A 20982-nucleotide genomic window follows, 5' to 3' on the forward strand; every position below is an offset into this window, starting at 1 on the left:
CAGGCTCGATGGCACAGCTGTGACCAAAGTGACTAGAGGATAAGGGAGATTTTGAATCTCTGCACACACTTTTGGACACTGGATGGACACTTTTGGATTGTGTGAGGCCCACTGATATCTGAGCGCTATGTGACAGGCTCGATGGCACAGCTGTGACCAAAGTGACTAGAGGATAAGGGAGATTTTGAATCTCTGCACACACTTTTGGACACTGGATGGACACTTTTGGATTGTGTGAGGCCCACTGATATCTGAGCGCTATGTGACAGGCTCGATGGCACAGCTGTGACCAAAGTGACTAGAGGATAAGGGAGATTTTGAATCTCTGCACACACTTTTGGACACTGGACACTTTTGGATTGTGTGAGGCCCAATGAATATCTGAGCGCTATGTGACAGGCTCGATGGCACAGCTGTGACAAAAGTGACTAGAGGATAAGGGAGATTTTGAATCTCTGCACACACTTTTGGACACTGGATGGACACTTTTGGATTGTGTGAGGCCCACTGATATCTGAGCGCTATGTGACAGGCTCGATGGCACAGCTGTGACCAAAGTGACTAGAGGATAAGGGAGATATTGAATCTCTGCACACACTTTTGGACACTGGATGGACACTTTTGGATTGTGTGAGGCCCACTGATATCTGAGCGCTATGTGACAGGCTCGATGGCACAGCTGTGACCAAAGTGACTAGAGGATAAGGGAGATTTTGAATCTCTGCACACACTTTTGGACACTGGATGGACACTTTTGGATTGTGTGAGGCCCACTGATATCTGAGCGCTATGTGACAGGCTCGATGGCACAGCTGTGACCAAAGTGACTAGAGGATAAGGGAGATTTTGAATCTCTGCACACACTTTTGGACACTGGACACTTTTGGATTGTGTGAGGCCCAATGAATATCTGAGCGCTATGTGACAGGCTCGATGGCACAGCTGTGACAAAAGTGACTAGAGGATAAGGGAGATTTTGAATCTCTGCACACACTTTTGGACACTGGATGGACACTTTTGGATTGTGTGAGGCCCACTGATATCTGAGCGCTATGTGACAGGCTCGATGGCACAGCTGTGACCAAAGTGACTAGAGGATAAGGGAGATTTTGAATCTCTGCACACACTTTTGGACACTGGATGGACACTTTTGGATTGTGTGAGGCCCACTGATATCTGAGCGCTATGTGACAGGCTCGATGGCACAGCTGTGACCAAAGTGACTAGAGGATAAGGGAGATTTTGAATCTCTGCACACACTTTTGGACACTGGACACTTTTGGATTGTGTGAGGCCCAATGAATATCTGAGCGCTATGTGACAGGCTCGATGGCACAGCTGTTACAAAAGTGACTAGAGGATAAGGGAGATTTTGAATCTCTGCACACACTTTTGGACACTGGATGGACACTTTTGGATTGTGTGAGGCCCACTGATATCTGAGCGCTATGTGACAGGCTCGATGGCACAGCTGTGACCAAAGTGACTAGAGGATAAGGGAGATATTGAATCTCTGCACACACTTTTGGACACTGGATGGACACTTTTGGATTGTGTGAGGCCCACTGATATCTGAGCGCTATGTGACAGGCTCGATGGCACAGCTGTGACAAAAGTGACTAGAGGATAAGGGAGATTTTGAATCTCTGCACACACTTTTGGACACTGGACACTTTTGGATTGTGTGAGGCCCACTGATATCTGAGCGCTATGTGACAGGCTCGATGGCACAGCTGTGACCAAAGTGACTAGAGGATAAGGGAGATTTTGAATCTCTGCACACACTTTTGGACACTGGATGGACACTTTTGGATTGTGTGAGGCCCACTGATATCTGAGCGCTATGTGACAGGCTCGATGGCACAGCTGTGACCAAAGTGACTAGAGGATAAGGGAGATTTTGAATCTCTGCACACACTTTTGGACACTGGATGGACACTTTTGGATTGTATGAGGCCCACTGATATCTGAGCGCTATGTGACAGGCTCGATGGCACAGCTGTGACCAAAGTGACTAGAGGATAAGGGAGATTTTGAATCTCTGCACACACTTTTGGACACTGGACACTTTTGGATTGTGTGAGGCCCAATGAATATCTGAGCGCTATGTGACAGGCTCGATGGCACAGCTGTGACCAAAGTGACTAGAGGATAAGGGAGATTGGATTGCTTTTAAAAAAGCAGTTTGCGGAGCAGTGGGTAAACAGCAATGCAGGAATGTCAGGAAGCCTTAGAAGGCAGCCCAACAACCAACACCACTGATACACCACTATATAGCCTCCCCTTGCACTGCACACACAGTGACTGGTGTGTTGTGCAGGCCAAATTGCTAGCAGCAGAAGCAGTTTTTTTGTCTTCTCAGCAGGACAAAAAAAAAAAATTGGGATTGCTTTTAAAAAAGCAGTTTGCGGAGCAGTGGGTAAACAGCAATGCAGGAATGTCAGGAAGCCTTAGAAGGCAGCCCAACAACCAACACCACTGATACACCACTATATAGCCTCCCCTTGCACTGCACACACAGTGACTGGTGTGTTGTGCAGGCCAAATCGCTAGCAGCAGAAGCAGTTTTTTTTGTCTTCTTCCCTGCCTAACGCTCTCCCTACAGAATCAGCAGCAACCTCTCCCTATACTAAGATCGGCAGAAGTAAGATGGCGGTCGGCGTGCACGCCCTTTTATACCCCCTGTGACGCCCACCAAAGCAAGCCAATCACTTGCATGCCCTTCTGAAAGATGGTGGTGACCCGTGCCTATGTCATCACGTTGCCCACAGTGTCCGTGGATCCTGATTGGCTGAAAAAGAGCGCAAAACAAACTTTTGAAACGCGACTTTGGCGCGTAAGTCGCCGACCTCGTGGCCGACCTCATCCTAGGGTCGGGTTTCGTTTCATGAAACCCGACTTTGCCAAAAGTCGGCGACTTTTGAATTTTTTCGACTCGTTTCGCTCAACTCTACTCTCTGGCTCTTTCTCTTCTCACTGCTACCTGTCCGGTCCCCGACATAACTTTTGATCCTGTGCCACTTGCTCTGGATTCCCCAGATCTCTTGCGTTGTGCTGGACGTCAAGTTTTCATGAGGCCAGGAGGGCATGAGAGGTCACGGCGACATGATTTTATGAGATTAATCTTGTCTTAACTGCGCACATGCGCAGAACCCTTCAAGGCCATATCAGAGCGGAAGTCCCGGCTCAGCTTAGAATTCCCAAAGATTCCAATGCAAGAAGATGAGTTGAGGACCAGACGGGTGACAGTGAGTAGCAGAGAGGCCTGAGAGATGAGAATTAAGGTGGGCATAATTATTTTAAAATTTTTTTTTCACTTTTTGATGGTCCATTATGGTTCAGAAAAATGACTGGCAGATGTCACCATTTTGCTGAATTGAAGCAGAAGCAAATTCCGAAATATCTGCATTTTGACGAACGCAAGTTTTTGTAAAACATGGATTTTTGTGATAACTCACCGAAAAATTCTTTTCTCCGAGACACTCATTGGGGGACACAGGTACTGTGGGTGTATGATACTGCCGCCTGGAGGCTGACACTAAGTGAAAAAAAGAGGTTAGCTCCTCCGCTGTATACACCCTCATCCCGAATGCGGGCGGAAACCAGTTTGGTGCAAAAGCAGTAGGAGATCAAACAAAAATCAGACAACATCAACCTTAATGCAGGTAACAACATGTCTAGAAAATAACCACCCAAATTTCATACAGAAGGCATATTAATTAATTAAACAGAAGCCAACTTGGCTCACAGGGTGGGTGCTGTGTCCCCCAATGAGCATCTCGGAGAAAAGGATTTTACGGTGAGTTATCACAAAAATCCATGTTTCATTGTCTTTGTAAAAGGTCAGGAACAGGGCAAGATAACGCTGCCAGCTCCGAGACCCTCCTGATTGATGTTATGGCTACCTGAAACACCTCCTTCCAGGAAAGGTATGACAAAGAGACATCCTATAGCGGCTCAAATGGAGCTTCCTGCAGAACACTTAGGACCAGGTTAAGATCCCAGGCGTCCATAGGTGCCTTATAGGGAGGTACCAAGTGGGAGAACCCCTGGATGAAAGTCTTCACCTGCAAGTTGGTAGCAATCCTGCGCTGAAAAAGGATGGATAAAGCCGATATCTGTCTCCTGAGAGAACTGGGGGCCAAGCCTGAGCCTAAACCAGACTGGAGAAAAGCCAAGATATTAGGGATGGAGAATCTCAGTGGCGAACAACCGTTGCCTCGACACCATGCAAAGAAAACCTTCCAGGTGTGGTGGTAAACTCGTGCCGAGGTAGGCTTTCGGGTGCTAACCATCGTAGCAACCACCTTGCGCCCGAACCCTGCCTGCATCAGAATCCAGGATTCAACGGCTAAGCCGTCAAACACAGGGCCCCTGAGTTCGGGTGGCAGATTGGCCCTTGAGAAAGTAGATCTGGGTGCTCTGGCAGTCGCCATGGCACGTCGACGAGCAGCTGCACTAGATCTGCGTATCACGCCCGACTAGGCCAGTCTGGGGCCAGCAGAATCACTGGCAGCCCTTCTGCCTTGATTTTCTTGATGACCCTCGGAAGTAGAGGCAGCAGGGGAAATGTGTATGGGAGGTGAAACTGAATCCATGGCAGAACCAGTGCATCCAAGGTGATTACCTGCGGGTCCCGGGACCGCTCGACGAACATGGACACCTTGGCGTTCACCCTGGACGCCATCAGATCCACATCCGGTGTTCCCCACCATTGGTAAATCTGCTGAAAAACCTCTGGGTGAAGTGACCATTCCCCGGACGCAAGCCCCTGCTGGCTGAGGAAGACTGCCGCCCAGTTTTCTACCCCCGGGATGTTGACCGCCGATATCAGCGAGCGATTCCTCTTGGCCCAGCGAAGCATGTGCTCTACTTCGCGCATGGTTGCTCTGCTGCGGGTGCCTTGTTTTGTAGACATAGAATATTTATAGTGGAAACTTCTGTGTTTCTTGTACACCTTTTCTGATAGGCAGATGACGGATTTTTATTTTCATATTTTTGTGAAACGTAATAAGAAACAGGTACTGGTGAATGGTGCAAATCCGGTCTTCTGGAGTGAGGACTAAATAGTTGATCTTCCACCCTTTTTGAGCAATTGTGGTGGGAAGATGGAGCAAATTAATATCTTTCTCATGACGTATTGTGAGAGATCTTAACTTTCTTTACTGTGTGCCAGGATCTTCTACATGAAAATACATTTACATTTGCCATGACTTGTTCTCCTTGGCAGCTAAGCTTTAAGATCCTTTAAAAGCCACCTACCATCCATGGTTTCCAGTATCTGACTCAAAACGTGCTCCCGAGCCAACACTTGAAATGGTGACCTTGTGAAGTGCTAGATGGGAGGCTGTATAGTCTAATCCAGTCTTGACCAAGTCTAAACCTAAAGGTGGTCATACAAATTAGATGACTATCAGTAAACCCACTGATATCACCAGACCCAGCTGTCCAACTAGTGTGTACAGTGGAATACAAATCTTTCTCTATACTTGCCAAGATGCTTTTGGAAAAATGAGAACGGTTCCTGACCCTAATCGGAGTCAGCAAACCTCCAAAATCCTACTGAAACCTCCAAATCAGCATTACCAAATAGTTTCTTCTGCATTTCATACTGTACCATATATTATTGAAGCTTCAGAACCAGGAAGTGGAGGACACGTGTAAAAAGAAAGTCCAGGACTAAGCCATTTTTCTGGTTTCTGGCCAAGTACATTTTCGATATTTTTTTTTATACATGCAGTTTAGAAAGCTTTAAATTCTTTTCACATTTGGATATTCAAATAAATTTTGTATTTTTTCTCTTGATATATAGGGCATAATTTTTCAGTTATTTTTTTCCGCCATTATCAGTGGAAAAATAAAGGAAGTAACTCTCTATCTTATACAAATTTTTAAAACCACAAAGGATTATTGAATTTCAAATTTATTCCCTTTTCTGTAACAATTAATTTCATATATCAGACAGGGACTAGAAACAGGAATTTTAGGATTTGATGTGGTTTTTTAATTTATTTTTGTTCACCTGCTTTTTTTCTATTTTTTTTTTTTTACATTTTCCACTGAATTCCCCTTTAACTTGGATTGATATATTAGCCACAGTTACAGTGGAAAGATTAGCTGACCGCTGGGTCTGGAGGAGGAAATGCCATTAGCATTTCCCTTATTTCCCATTACTGTGTACACCACACTTCTTTAGCCGTGTGTATATAGCAATATGGAAGGCAGAGACAGTAATATTGTGTCTGTTCTATGAGTAGTCCAGCTGTGTCTCATAGCCGTCTCCTTCAGCTGCATGATCGTGTAGCTTCTCTACTGTGTAGTGACATTTTAGATTGTCATTTCAGAGTAAAATATTGACCCGAATGCTTAAAGTCTTTGGGCAGCCCCATAGTAGTTAAGAGACAGAGAGAAAAAAAACATTGTTAATGGAATATTCTCTAAATGGGATTAGTCAGAAATGAGGACCACAAGGGTCAGTATTAGTTCCAATTCTTTTTATTCTTTTTAATAATGACCTTGTGGATGAGATAGCGAGTAAACGGTCAGTCTTTGCAGATGACACAAAAAGTTTGTAGAATAGCAAAAACAGAGTTACTGTAGAAAGTGTAATATTACAGAATGATCCTGATAAGATGGCAACACATAGCAGATATTAGGCGCCGGGATTTTTCCGCTGCACGGGATAGATCCCAGGCCTTGTTTGGTGCTGTGGTCTCCCATTCAGGCTCAGCCGCTGGGATGACTGCTCAGCACAGACTCAGACACAGATGATGACTACTGGTACACACATGCAGTGTTGTAGTCTGGAACCTAAGTCCAGATTTCATCCTACTGAGCATGTCCGGGATGTGGCACCTTCAAATTGGTGCTTGGACATCACATGCTCTGGTTATTTTGTCAGCTTCTGATTGGTCCACAGGCAAGGTCCTGTCTGTCTGGACTTGAGCTGTATGTATAAAAGGTCCTCTGGAGTGCACGCCTGTGCGCTAGTATCTTGTGTTTGTGGTGTGTTGGTGGCTACCTTACCATCCTGTGTGCACGTGTGCCGCTATTGCACTGCAAGTGTTGGTCTAGACAGGCAGTGTAGGGTGGGAACTCCAGCTTGAACTTGGCATCTGCATCGAGCATTCTCAGGCGTGTGCTAAAGCACACCGTGTGTCAGGGCAGGGTCAACCACCAGCTTAGTCTTCGCTGGCGGGTTAAGTTATAGGGTCCCCAATTAGTATTTTGCTATATGCCTGTGCAGTCTAACAGGGTATAGTCTTTTGCTTTGCTTCATAGTACCGCTCTGTGGTGTAACAGAGCTTGTATCTCTGCTCTCTGTGCACACTCAGTGACATTTAACTCAGTGCAGCCTTTCTTCACCATTGTGCGAGCTGTGGTTTCTCCATCACCGGATGGTGGACCCCAGGTTGTGAACGCACCTTATTATAATTTTTTATATGCTGCGTCCCACGAATCCTTATGGTACCAAAGTCCTTGCCTTGATTCCTGCTTTGTCTTATTCCTGCACCCTGCCCTGGAGGTGGTATATCCAGGCGTGAATCCTTGATCCTGTACCTGTCCTGTACCTGACCCTGTCTGAATTGTGTCTGCTATGTTATGTTTCTGGAATCCCTCTGTGTCTGGAGCCTTGCACCCAGTGATGGAGTCTTTTGTAACCGGTGTTTCTGCTGAGCATCTACTACCCTGTGCTCTGACTAGCATGCGGTGCTAGCTCCATGCAGGCCCAGCAATCCTGCGGTTTTAGCACCATCACGCTTGAGTTCCTTCCTAGGTCCAATGCCCGGACCCTGATGACTGCAGTCTGGAACCTGATGACCGCTGCCTGGAACCTGAAGCTTGATGACTGCAGTGATGCCTGTAGGTCATGTTGGATGTCCAGAACCAAATGACTCCTGTTAAATGTTTGCCGGGGACTCTGATGTCCGGATGTCCAGCCTGTGTCAAGATGTCCTGATGTCCAGCCTGTGTCCTGATGTCCAGCATGTGTCCTGATGTCCAACCTGTGTCCTGATGTCCTGATATCCAGATGTGTCCTGATGTCCAACCTGTGTCCTGATGTCCTGATGTCCAGCCTATATCTTGATGTCCTTATTTACCCTTATGTCCTGCCTGTGTCCCGATGTCCTGCCTATGTGTGCCTCGGTGTTCTGTTGGTGCCTTTGGGTCCACTGGGTGGTACCCTTCTGGGAGGTGTGGAATCGGGAGCCTGGCATAGCCCTGTTTTGTCTATGTACTGTGTGACTTTACTTTAGTAAACTTTACGTTCTTTATACCTGAAGTTGTGGGGTGTAATCAAGTCCTATGTGTCTTCTCCTTGTCAACATGCTCAGCTGCCACAGAATCCCAGTTGCTGCCCTTCCCTAGTTTGGGTAGGCATGGGCCCCCCTCTGTGGTATAGAAGGTCCATATTGCGTCCCCGGGGGATGCCCGCCCCTCGCCGTTGGTGTGGAAGTGCCTGCTGGGCCACGTCCTCGGCCGCAGTCGTGACAGAAATCACTTGTGAGGCCACATCTAGAATATGGGATCCAGTTTTGAGCTTCACATTTTAAAAAGGATATTGGTAAGAGTTGTTTGAAAGATGGGAATTAGATTATTAAATGGCATGGAAGGATTCTCTTATAATGAGAGGTTGGAAAAGTTGGCTTGTTTTGATGTAAGACATGGTGGAGGGACACTTTGGAATTTTGGTAATTCTTCCCTCAACTACACAGAAAGATTGAATATATTCTATTTCAGCATGTGTGATTCTTTGTTCTCCAAGAAGATAAGCCACCTCCAGGGGTGTCTAGTAGTGACATATTCTTTCTCTCCATAAAGTACACATGCAAGCACAATATGGAAGGTTTGGGGGGTGGACAACAATTAAGGCATATGGTTGTATCGTTGTTATATTTCTATATTTCCTCTAAATCTGAAGATATCTCCGCTCTATAATGCAGATTATCCTAGTTCACGGCATAGTTCTATTACCAGGAATCCATAATACAAACATGAAGCATTTCACAGTTGTGTATTAATCTGACCAGTTTTACATATTTCTTCAGATTTTCCGTTTTCCTTTAAACCCAACCAATGGCTTCTGCCTCTCAGTGACTTGATTACTTTGATAACCTCAATCAAAAGGCAATTACCCAGCGAGGGCACAAGGTAATTATTCCCATCCACTGAAGATTGAAAGCACCTGAATAGACAGATGCAATTCTCAAAGCATTGACTTTATTGGTAGAAAAATTACCACTTTAGATTTCAAAGTCACCGAAAAAGTTGATTTGTTTTCAAAATTTCTGCATTTTATAAAAAAAAATTGACATTTGGATTGAGCTGGTATCATTACATGTCAAATAGAATTGATAAAGATGATTAAATGACATCCTCATATTTATACAATATTTTTTCTGTGTATTTTTTTTTAAAAAGTGGATAAAACATCAATGTTCTGTAATAATAATGACAATTATAATATAATATATAATTATAATAGAATATATAATAATAATGTCAATTATAATATAATTATAATATAATATATAATAATAGAATAATCATGTCAATTATTATTATAAATCTTATGATATTATTGAGGTTTGAAAAATGTTTGAAATATTATACAGTTGTGGCCAAAAGTATTGACACCCCTGCAATTTTGTCAGATAATAGTTTCTTCCTGAAAACTATTGCAAACACAAATTCTTGGTTATTATTATCTTCATTTAATTTGTCTTAAATGAAAAAACACAAAAAGAATTGTCCTAAAGCCAAATTGGATATAATTCCACACCCAACATAAAAAGAGGGTGGACAAAAGTATTGGCACTGTTTGAAAAATCATGTGATGCTTCTCTAATTTGTGTAATTAACAGCACCTGTAACTTACCTGTGGCACCTAACAGGTGTTGGCAATAACTAAATCACACTTGCAGCCAGTTGACATGGAGTAAAGTTGACTCAACCTCTGTCCTGTGTCCTTGTGTGTACCACATTGAGCATGGATAAAAGAAAGAAGACCAAAGAACTGTCTGAGGACTTGAGAAACCAAATTGTGAGGAAGCTTGAGCAATCTCAAGGCTACAAGTCCATCTCCAAAGATATGAATGTTCCTGTGTCTACCGTGCGCAGCGTCATCAAGAAGTTTAAAGCCCATGGCACTGTGGCTAACCTCCCTAGATGTGGACGGAAAAGAAAAATTGACAAGAGATTTCAACGCAAGATTGTGCGGATGTTGGATAAAGAACCTCGACTAACATCCAAACAAGTTCAAGCTGCCCTGCAGTCCGAGGGTACAACAGTGTCAACCCATACTATCCGTCGGCGTCTGAATGAAAAGGGACTGTATGGTAGAAGACCCAGGAAAACCCCACTTCTTACCCCGAGACATAAAAAAGCCAGGCTGGAGTTTGCCAAAACTTACCTGAAAAAGCCTTAAACGTTTTAGAAGAATGTTCTCTGGTCAGATGAGACAAAAGTAGAGCTTTTTGGGCAAAGGCATCAACATAGAGTTTACAGGAGAAAAAAAGAGGCATTCAAAGAAAAGAACACGGTCCCTACAGTCAAACATGGCGGAGGTTCCTTGATGTTTTGGGGTTGCTTTGCTGCCTCTGGCACTGGACTGCTTGACCGTGTGCATGGCATTATGAAGTCTGAAGAGTACCAATAAATTTTGCAGCATAATGTAGGGCCCAGTGTGAGAAAGCTGGGTCTCCCTCAGAGGTCATGGGTCTTCCAGCAGGACAATGACCCAAAACACACTTCAAAAAGCACTAGAAAATGGTTTGAGAGAAATCACTGGAGACTTCGAAGGTGGCCAGCAATGAGTCCAGACCTGAATCCCATAGCACACTTGTGGAGAGATCTAAAAATGGCAGTTTGGAGAAGGCACCCTTCAAATATCAGGGACCTGGAGCAGTTTGCCAAAGAAGAATTGTCTAAAATTCCAGCAGAGCATTGTAAGAAACTCAATGATGGTTACTGGAAGCGGTTGGTCGCAGTTATTTTGGCTAAAGGTTGTGCAACCAAGTATTAGGCTGAGGGTGCCAATACTTTTGTCTGGCCCATTTTTGGAGTTTTGTGTGAAATGATCAATGTTTTGCTTTTTGCTTCATTCTCTTTTGCGTTTTTGCATTTAAGACAAATTAAATGAAGATAATACCAAAGAATTTGTGATTGCAATCATTTTCAGGAAGAAACTGAGAATTATCTGACAAAATTGCAGGGGTGTCAATACTTTTGGCCACAACTGTAGTCGCTCCATTGTTGATCTGCAGGGTTCCAGGTCTTGAGACCCCCACCGATCACTCAAACCACAGAGCAGAAGGATTAGGCTTATTCATGACCATGTGCACAGCGGTGTGCAGACAAATAGATTTTCTAATGCGCAAGAACAGTGCTCTTTGCACGCTCATGCATAAGCAAAGCATGTCAGCTTTGTGGTTTCAGCTATCAGTGGTGGTCTCAAGACCTAGACACCCACCGCTTAACAGTATTTCAGAGGGGCTACAATATATTCATTTTTTTCTATTTTTTTTCAGTTCGGTTATGCCATGACAAAATGGTGACGACAGTCCTTAAAAAATTGGTATAACTGAATTTAACACCTGAATTGCCAGTCAGAGAACTAGAAGTGATCCACTTTTACCATACAGATGTAAACAATTGTGCTATATTAGTTGCATTTAGACCTGCAATCCAAATTATTCACCCCTTATTGAAAAGTCAGCGAAATTTACAAACATACTGCTGTTTACAATAAACCAAGCAAACCAGAACAATGGAACTTGCTCAACACAACTCAAATTAAACACAAAATACCACTTTTGCTGACTGCTGATGTCTAAAGTTATTCAATCCCTTAATAACAAGCATCTTTAGCACTTAGTAGAGCTCCTCTGGCTGCTATAACCTGCTGCAAATGTAAAACAGCTTTTGGTAAAGCTCTTGAGGAATGTTAAGCCCCCGTCTCACATAACGAGATCGTTAGCGAAATCACTGGAAAGTCACCGATTTTGTGATGCAACAGCGATTTCGCCAGCGATCTCGCTACGTGTGACACATAGCGGCCACCGGCCCCCCCGCTACGATATTGCTGATCGTGCTCGAATGTCTCAGGCCATTTTTTGTTCATTGGCGTCCTACTGGCAAGCATGCATCGCTGTGTTTGACGCCGACGAGCGACCTCGTTGGCGATGCAGAACTCATGGATGCAGGCGTGAGTTGTCAGAATAGCTGCTGTATGACAAGGTCTCAACGACCACCGAGGTCATTATACGGATCGCCACATCGTTGCGTAGATCTGCCTGTTTGACAGCTTACTAGCGATCATTTAGCGACGCACCAGCGATCCTTACCAAGTTGTATCGCTGTCAGGATCGCTGGTGCGTCGCTTAGTGTAACGGTACCCTTAGCCCATTCCTCATGGGCAATGACCTCCAGTTCAATAATATTCTCAGGTTCTCCAGAGAATGGTGTTAAAAGTCAAGACAAGATATCATTCCCTTGCACAAACCAAGGAAAAAGAGATAAAAAGAAATAGAGGTATTGAACTAGAGATACAGTTAAAAGCATAGTTCACAAGTTCAGAGTGAAAGGAGCATTGACTACGCTACCTGGATGGGGCAGGAAGAGGAAGCTATCAGCTGCTAATAAATTTTTCAGGAGGCATGTGGTCAAACACCCTCGAGTGACTGCAAAAGACCTGTAGTAAAATTTCATGACTGCAGGCAAGGACTAGTTTGCATAGTAAGACGTATACTAAATTCCATGATGTTCACCACTATTGACCCACAAGCAGAATAATAAGCCAAGGAAGTTTTGGGATTCAGTTTTGTGAAGACTTGAAAAAAATCTGGACTTTTTTCTGTCTATGGGTGAGCGGTATGTCTAGAGGTGTAAGAAATAAGCCTATGCTGAAGAGATCACCCTGCCTACAGTGAAGCATAGAAATGGCTCAGTGATGCCTGCAGTGAAACATGTAGAGGGCTTCATGATGCCTACCTTGAACATTGACAGTAATTTGGTGAAGCATTGCGGGGACTTGGAAATGCCTATATTGGGGCATGGTGGGGATATGGTGAAACCTGAATTGAAGCATAGTGAGGATATGGTGATACCTGCAGTAAAGCATGGTGGAGACTTGGTAATGCCTACAATGAAGCATGGCAGGTACTTGGTAATGCATATAGTGAAGCATGGCGGTGACTTGGTAATTCCTATAGTGAAACATGATCGGGATTTGGTGATGCCTGTAGTGAAGCATGGTGAGGGTATGGTGATGCATACAGTGAAGCATGGTGTTGGGTTGGTGATGACTTTGGGATGCTTTGACTTCTCTGGCACAGGAAACCTGCAGTGTGTTGAGAAAAAGATGGATTCAAACAAAAATGTTGAAATACCAGTTAAAAAAGTAATGTCTTTTGTGTTAAGCCTTAGGTTTGGCATCATTGGCAATCTTTGAATAAGGCAAGAATACTAATGAAGTGAAGTACACTGGCCTTGATGACTAAGCTAAGATTACTCAGAAATGCTGCCGTACACTGGTGTCTGGCTTTGCATCCCTTTTGCAGCAGGTCATTATAAGAAAACTGCTCTACTAAGCACTAAATGCACTTATCATAAGGGGATTCATAGTCTTGAGACTGTTGGAGTCAAATATGTCATTTTAATGCTGAATTTGGAGACACTACTTATGATATTTTATTTAAATTATTCTTATTTCATTGGTTTGTTGCACAGAGCAGAAAGTTTGTAAATGTTGCTTATAGACCTAATTTGCAATTCGGGTTGAACATTTTCGATTGTAAATGTACATTAGTCATTTTGGTAAATAAATGTTTGATATGAAACTAACCATTAAATAAAAGTATTTTGACCCTGGCAATTGAATCAGGAATTTCCTACTTTCTGCTCTTCACTGTTGGCTTTGCTGAATAGACTGGGCCAGAGTCATTTCTCATTGGAGGTCAGTGGATTTAGTGAAATCTTAATGAGACAGTACAGAAACAATTTTCTTTAGTTCGGCTGCATAAATTAACTTTTTTTTAGAAAATTCCATTGCAATTAGGAGGGCCTACCTTCTCAAAAATTCCAGGAACAATGGGACACCTGCAGATAATTAAGGATCCAACTTTGAAAATTTGTCCTACGTCCAATCTAGAAAAGAAAAAAATGCGAAAGATTAGAAGCCTGGCACAGCCATTACTTAACATTTCCTTTTGGAAAGTAAATCTTCACAGCACTGTCATCATCTCCAGTCCCATTATACTAACACCTCATAGAATTTACACTTTCTGTACAGAACCAAATCAAACACATAAATCAGCAGAGAACCGGTAAGATTTCCATACTGATAAAGCTTTCTTTCCGACAAAGGAGAAAACGGTCCGGCAGACTTAATGGCTGCGTAGTTCAGCTACATCATAGAATTTTCCATAGAGTTATACACAGGATTTTGTAATTCTTATATTTACAAATTGCACGTCTTGTAATATCATTATTGTTATTTTTCGACAGATTGTTCTTTCAAGAGTCTGGAATGCAATTGAATGGAGTCTTGAAATGATAGGCATAATTGGAAAGTGCCTGGAACAACAAAATACTTTCCAATTTACTTCTTATTCTTTTTATCTAAATTATGTACCATTCAATGGTACGGTTATATTTTTTATATTTCTTATTTTTTTTTATTTTATACCATTCAGTGGTCAATCTGGGTTGGCAGAACATGAACTGCGCTTACAAGCTCTCTTTTTAATGTAGCTGTTCGAGATCGATGGACTGTGCCGTTAGTTCCCGAGTCCTGCCAGCTTTAATGCTACTGCGCCCCCCCATACAGCAGGATTGGTGATGCACAGTTTGGGCCAGTGGAACAATGATGCTTGTGGTCTGGACTGTCAATCAAGTTACCCACTCCCCAGGAGGAGGAGATCAGGAAGGCAGGAGACTAGGTGTTAATGTTGGCGGATTGCACTAAAGTAAATTAAACCATAAAGTGCAATCGCATACCTGGGGTCCACCATGCAGAGATGTTAAACTGCTGCCAGTGTGAACAATGACGGATAAAAAACTAGTAGCGAACATACTTTTTTATACACACCGAGTTAAGTCCACACAGCGTGAATGGAATGCAATAGCCCAACACCAGGTAATTACTCAGGAATGAACAGGAAGAGGAGTACCAGCTCAGCTAACCACCGAGGTGTACAAGGGAGATGAGTACCAGCTCAGTTAATCACCAAGTGGCATAGAAAGTATAAGTACCGTGCTCAGCTAACCACTGAGCGATACAGAAAAAAGAGGAGTGTGCAATACCCAATAAAAACAATAGGAAATAAGCACGTGGGTTGACTGTGCCCCGAAACTGACCCGTGCTAACCGCACCTGTGACTGAGACAGGCGCTAGGTCAAGCAAAAAGCAAAAACCTGCCTAAGGAAGACTAGGCACACATATGAACCAGCAGAGCGGCAGAGTATCCACCCACACATACCAAACACAAGTGACGCTAGCACGCCCAAGTGCTTCGCTGAAAGCCCTTTATGCTCCACCCCAAACACTCATGCCGAGTTGGACGGGTCGTCGTCCGTTGGTCAATCCGGAGCTGCCACATCACCAGAGTAGTCCGAGCACAAGGTTAAAATATATTGGCCTCTAAACATCAAAGGTTTTACACCGGAATTGTGGCGTTAAAAGGTTTGAAAAGTTGAAAACAAATTTCCTCAACTTGGAGCTGTATAAAAATTTTGCAAGCTTTGGTTTTATAACGCCAGTTTCTCTCAGTTCTGGCAAAACTGGAGCAGGATGAGGGTTGTCGCTACAGCTCATTTAATTTACGGCTAGTTGTGGCATTTCTGATGCCAGAAAGAAAGATTTGTGGTGCAAAAATCCGGTTCCATTTAATAAATCGGGGCCATGATCTCTGTAGATCCCAAAATCTTTTGTCATTGAACTGAGATTTCTACTAATGAAAATTTGACCCATCGTTGTGGCAATGTTCAAGATAACTTAAACTGGATGGGAAAATTAAGCCGTGGATGCTTTGTTGAATTTTTGTCTAAATCCATGATAGCTAATTTCGCGGCGGATTTCATTTTATGCATGGGAAACTAAAATTCATTGAAATCAGATCCACTTTTCTGATACAGAAAATCTTCAGCGCATCCTTTACAGGTAAACATATGAATACAGGCATTGACTGATAGGAGCCTTTCTTAGCAGGAGTGCGAGTCTCATAGGGCTCCTCCATTATGGAAATTAGACTTACATGAGTCCATGATGTATCAAACGATCATTTCGACTGGATTTTACCTTTTAAAAAAGACACAATAATGGATAAAAGCAAACTAAAGAAAAAAAAAACAAAAAAAGAAAAACATCAAACATTCGACCTGCCAATAAGAAGTAAAGTTTCACTACCAATTTGTCTTCGGAATATCAACAAAAACTTTTACCGGCCAATTGTCAAGACCTGGGTCAATCTGAAAATTATTTCAGCAATTTAATGAGGGAGTCGGAAGAAAGGAGATGAAAATGCAAACATTTCATTCAAAAAGAATTTTGTTTTTTAATAACTTTATCCCGCCGTCTTATCTCGCCCCCGCTTTCTTGTTGGCAGGAACATGTTGATGTCACTGCAGACAATGTAACTAAACAGAATTCAGAGAGAAGGCCTCCCGCTGAGCTGAGATATGCTGGTCACCCTGCGGTGCTTTTTAATTCTATGTAGCAAACAGCCTTGCTTCTGTCATGATCAGAGATAGACACAAAATGGAGTTGATACAGGTATAATCTGTAAGTTCTTTTAATTATTTTAGCTACACAGGACCCCTGTGAATTTCGAGACTTCAAAACAATCATTACTCATTGTGAGTAGCTCGCGTCTTACTTCTTTTTTCTTTGCAAAGAGATACAAAGTAAATATTGTTGTAACGGGGGTATGAATCCGTTTCATTTAGTGTTTATTAGAAGTTCTTCACCATTGTCTCGTCTGTTTCAAGTCAGGATACAGTATATATAAGGCTTGGCCTACACAGCGACATTGGACTTTATCATATGTCATGGGGCCAAGCATTGCAGTATCCTGATGCTACACATTGCACCGTAATGAAAGAGATAGTTGTGGTTTGGTGACCTTCAAATTCCTGTAGCTGTGACTAGATAGGAGCCAATCTTTTGAAATTCAAATTCGCTGACGTTGCTGAATTTTCCCCCAAAATTTAAGTTGCAGCTAATTTATTTGCGCAAATGTCAATACTGCAAAGCTTGCAATCACTTGTAAAATGCCCATAGTGACAAGGAGAAAGAAATAAAACATTGCTGACTATAGGAACTTACACTCTGCAGGAGAGAGAGAACCCCACTGACCATAAAGGGCCCGTTACACACAGCGATCTTGCTGGCGAGATCTCTGATTTTGTGACACATCAGCGATCTCTCCAGCAAGATCGCTGTGTGTGACATCCAGCAGCGATCGGCCCCCCTGCCGGGTAACGCTGATCGTGCTGGATCGTCCTGGGCCATATTTTCATCGCTGGTCTCCCGCTGTCCAGCGCGCATCGCTGCGTGTGGCAGCGGGAGCCAGCAATGAGCGACGCTGTACGCTGGTTACCAATGTAAACATCGGGTTTCTGTCAGACCGGTGTAGCAGATAGCAGAGCTATGCCGGTCTGTCTGTGCGCCGCTCTGCCTCCACCTTCCGCCCTGCCTGCAGTGCACGCTGGTATCTAGGGTAAACATCGGGTTTCTAAGAGCCCCGCAGCCCTTAGAAACCCGATCTTTACGTTGGTAACCAGCTTGCTCGCTGGTCCTGATCGCTGGAGGGACTGTCTATGTGGCAGCTCACCAGCGATCAGCTAACAATGTCCCTGCGATCCCATCCACGTCGGATCGTGGGTGGAATCACTGGGACATCGTTATGTGTAACGGTACCCTAAGAGCTTTCACTCTACAGGAGAGAGAAGACTCCACTGATGATAAGAGCTTACACTCTACAGTACAGGAGAGAGGACCCTGATGATCATAAGAGCTTACACTCTACAGGAGAGAGAAAGAGAGAGAGGACCCCGCTGACCATAAGACCTTACACTCTACAGGAGAGAGAGGACCCCGCTGACCATAAGAGCTTACACTCTACAGGAGAGAGACAGAGGGCCCCGCTGACCATAAGACCTTACACTCTACAGGAGAGAGAGGACCCTGCTGACTGCAAGACCTTACACACTACAGGAGAGAGAGAGAGGACCCCGCTGACCATAAGAGCTTACACTCTACAGGAGAGAGAGGACCCCGCTGACCATAAGAGCTTACACTCTACAGGAGAGAGAGGACCCCGCTGACCATAAGAGCTTACAACCTACAGAAGAGAGAGAGGACCCTGATTGCCATGACAGCTTACATGGCCAGAGAGAGGACCCCACTGATTCTGAGAAATGACACACTGCAGAAGAGAGGACTCCACTAATCATAGAATCATAGAATCATAGAATCGTAGAGTTGGAAGGGACCTCCTGGGCCATCTGGTCCAACCCCCTGCTCAAAGCAGGATTCGCTAAATCATCCCAGTCAGATGTCTGTCCAGCCTCTGTTTAAAGACTTCCATTGAAGGAGAACTCACCACTTCTCGTGGCAGCCTGTTCCACTCATTGATCTCTCTAACTGTCAAAAAGTTTTTTCTAATATCTAATCTGCGTCTCCTCCCATTCAGTTTCATCCCATTGCTTCTAGTCTTTCCTTGTGCAAATGAGAATAAAGTTGATCCTTCTGCAATGTGACAGCCCTTTAGATATTTGTAGACAGCTATTAAGTCTCCTCTCAGTCTTCTCTTTTGCAGGCTAAACATTCCCAAATCCTGCAACCTTTCCTCATAAGACAGGGTTTGCAGACCGGTCACCATTTTGATCGCTCTTTTCTGAACTTTCTCCAGTTTGTTGATGTCTTTTTTAAAATGTGGTGCCCAAAACTGGACACAATATTCCAGATGAGGTCTGACCAAAGAGGAGTAGAGGGAAATAATGACTTCACATGATCTAGACTGTATGCTTCTGTTAATACATCCTAGAATTGCATTTGCCTTTTTTGCTGCTGCATCACACTGTTGACTCATATTCATAAAAGCTTACATTCTGCTTCAGAGAGTGAAAAAAAAATGACAGAATGACATCATAGCTGCATTTCAGGTTATCATGGCAATACGACATGCAGAGGAACAAAGGAAGCAGACTGCAAAAGGAGGAGGATGAAGCTGAAACCAGGACAGGTGGGTAACACTGGCAATGCAAAGTGTGAGATGGACAATGTCACTGTGTAGGCACAGGCAAAATTTTCAAACCACAAAAAGTAAAATGGATAAAAAACAGTCAAATAACATGACATGGCTAACATTGCTTTTAATCTTGTCTCTGTATATTATTGATCCTTAAAACCACCCAAAGCAACAACTTCTGCTAGAGATGCACAAATTGGTTTATTGCGAATCAAAAATGCTTTGAACCTTAGGAAAATCACTGGTTCTGGAGAATTTGAGCCATATGCAATTCGATTCATGTAAAGTATCAAAAAATTCCCACTGCAATTTTATGCAAAGCAGAATAATGCATGAACCAGGAGGTTCCATGCAGGTTTCACCATAGCTATCACATCACTACATATAGCACGACCAATCAAGAGGGACTATCACAGCCGGTATTAAAGCCGAGACACAGAATGCAACAGGAGCATTATAGTGAATCTGGATAGTGAGTAGACAACACTGAATAAACATTAGAAATAGCGTGTGACGAGACAGTAGACGAAATAAAGAGATGTCTGCCCAGTGCGTAATCTAGAATGAATTTCACCTAAATATTGGAGTAGGAAATAGGTGCATGGTCCATCTGGAATCCTGTCCTGTGCCTTGGATTTAGATTTTTTTTGTACTGCCTATTGTATATTACAGTACCACACGAAAAAATACAGACTCCAGTAATAAAGCTGCTCAAATGAACACATTTGCCATCAAGAGAAGGACAAAGCCCCAGTCCCAGACAATGGGCGAAGGCCGATATGATGATGATTTGGAGGGAAGGTGGAGGTTAATCTTCTAATGGGTGAAAAGTAGGGTCAGTGAGAGGGTCTATAAGAATAAGTGGGGATGGGGTTTTGACATTCCTGCTCAAATGAAAAGAGCTGTATTCCTGCCCGCCCTCCCTATCTGTTCGGAACATTCGTAGAGCGAGAATAATAGGGAACTTCAGGTCATGGCGGCTTATGGCCATAGGGGGTCTTTGAAGTTGGTTCTCAACTTGTCCGCGGGATTGATCAGGATAAGGATTCCAAAATTTTGAAGCATTGCTCAGTTGGTCTGGTGATTTTTGCGACTCCTGGAAAGGAATCCTTGGAGTAATTTTGGTTCATTGCTTGTTTGAAGAATCACCAGAGTTCTTTGTAGCTTCAAGGACCTTACCAACGTTATTAAATTGTTATGTATTTGTTTAATAAAGGCTGGTGTGGCCAAAATTATCCAAACAGAAGTGTCAAAGTTTTGATTATTGAAGGAAATTTATGGGTAGAGGCTTGGGTTTACCTCCAGAATCTGCAATACCAGGGTCATATCTTCTGGACGTGGCTGCATGTAGTCCTGGAGAAAGCATGTATTTATTTTATCCAATTATTTAACGCTATCAAATTACACAACGCTTTACATACATCATCCTTGTCCCCATCGGGGCTCACAATCTACAATCCCTATCAGTATGTCTTTGGAGTGTAAGAGGAAACCAGAGAACATGGAAAGGAATCCCACTCAAACTCGTGGAGAACATACAAACTCCTTGCAGATGTTGTCCTTGGTGGGACTCCAATGCTGCAAAGTAATAGTACTAACCACTGATCCACCAAGCTGCCCTGAGTACATCATTATCTCTAATATGGACAAATGACCCGACTGACAACTCAGTACAAGGGGTCATCAAGGAGTAGGGTAAACGGAATTGGGCAGAAAATATTAGTGCCCT

At 43.5% G+C, this 20982-nt stretch overlaps 1 protein-coding gene across 2 annotated transcripts in view; it reads right to left on the reverse strand.

Annotated features, from left to right (window-relative positions):
• Positions 1 to 20982, reverse strand: part of CNTN5 (contactin 5) — a 2193251-nt gene that overhangs the window by 1413015 nt on the left and 759254 nt on the right. For both annotated transcript variants that reach the window (XM_073582945.1, XM_073582944.1), the window contains exon 3: positions 14070 to 14148. The gene's annotated coding sequence lies outside the window, so the exon portion shown is untranslated. The remainder of the gene's footprint in view (positions 1 to 14069; positions 14149 to 20982) is intronic.

This window comes from Dendrobates tinctorius, unplaced genomic scaffold, assembly GCF_039654945.1.
Source record: "Dendrobates tinctorius isolate UK_male_01 unplaced genomic scaffold, ASM3965494v1 ptg000075l, whole genome shotgun sequence".
Taxonomy (NCBI): Eukaryota; Metazoa; Chordata; class Amphibia; order Anura; family Dendrobatidae; genus Dendrobates; species Dendrobates tinctorius.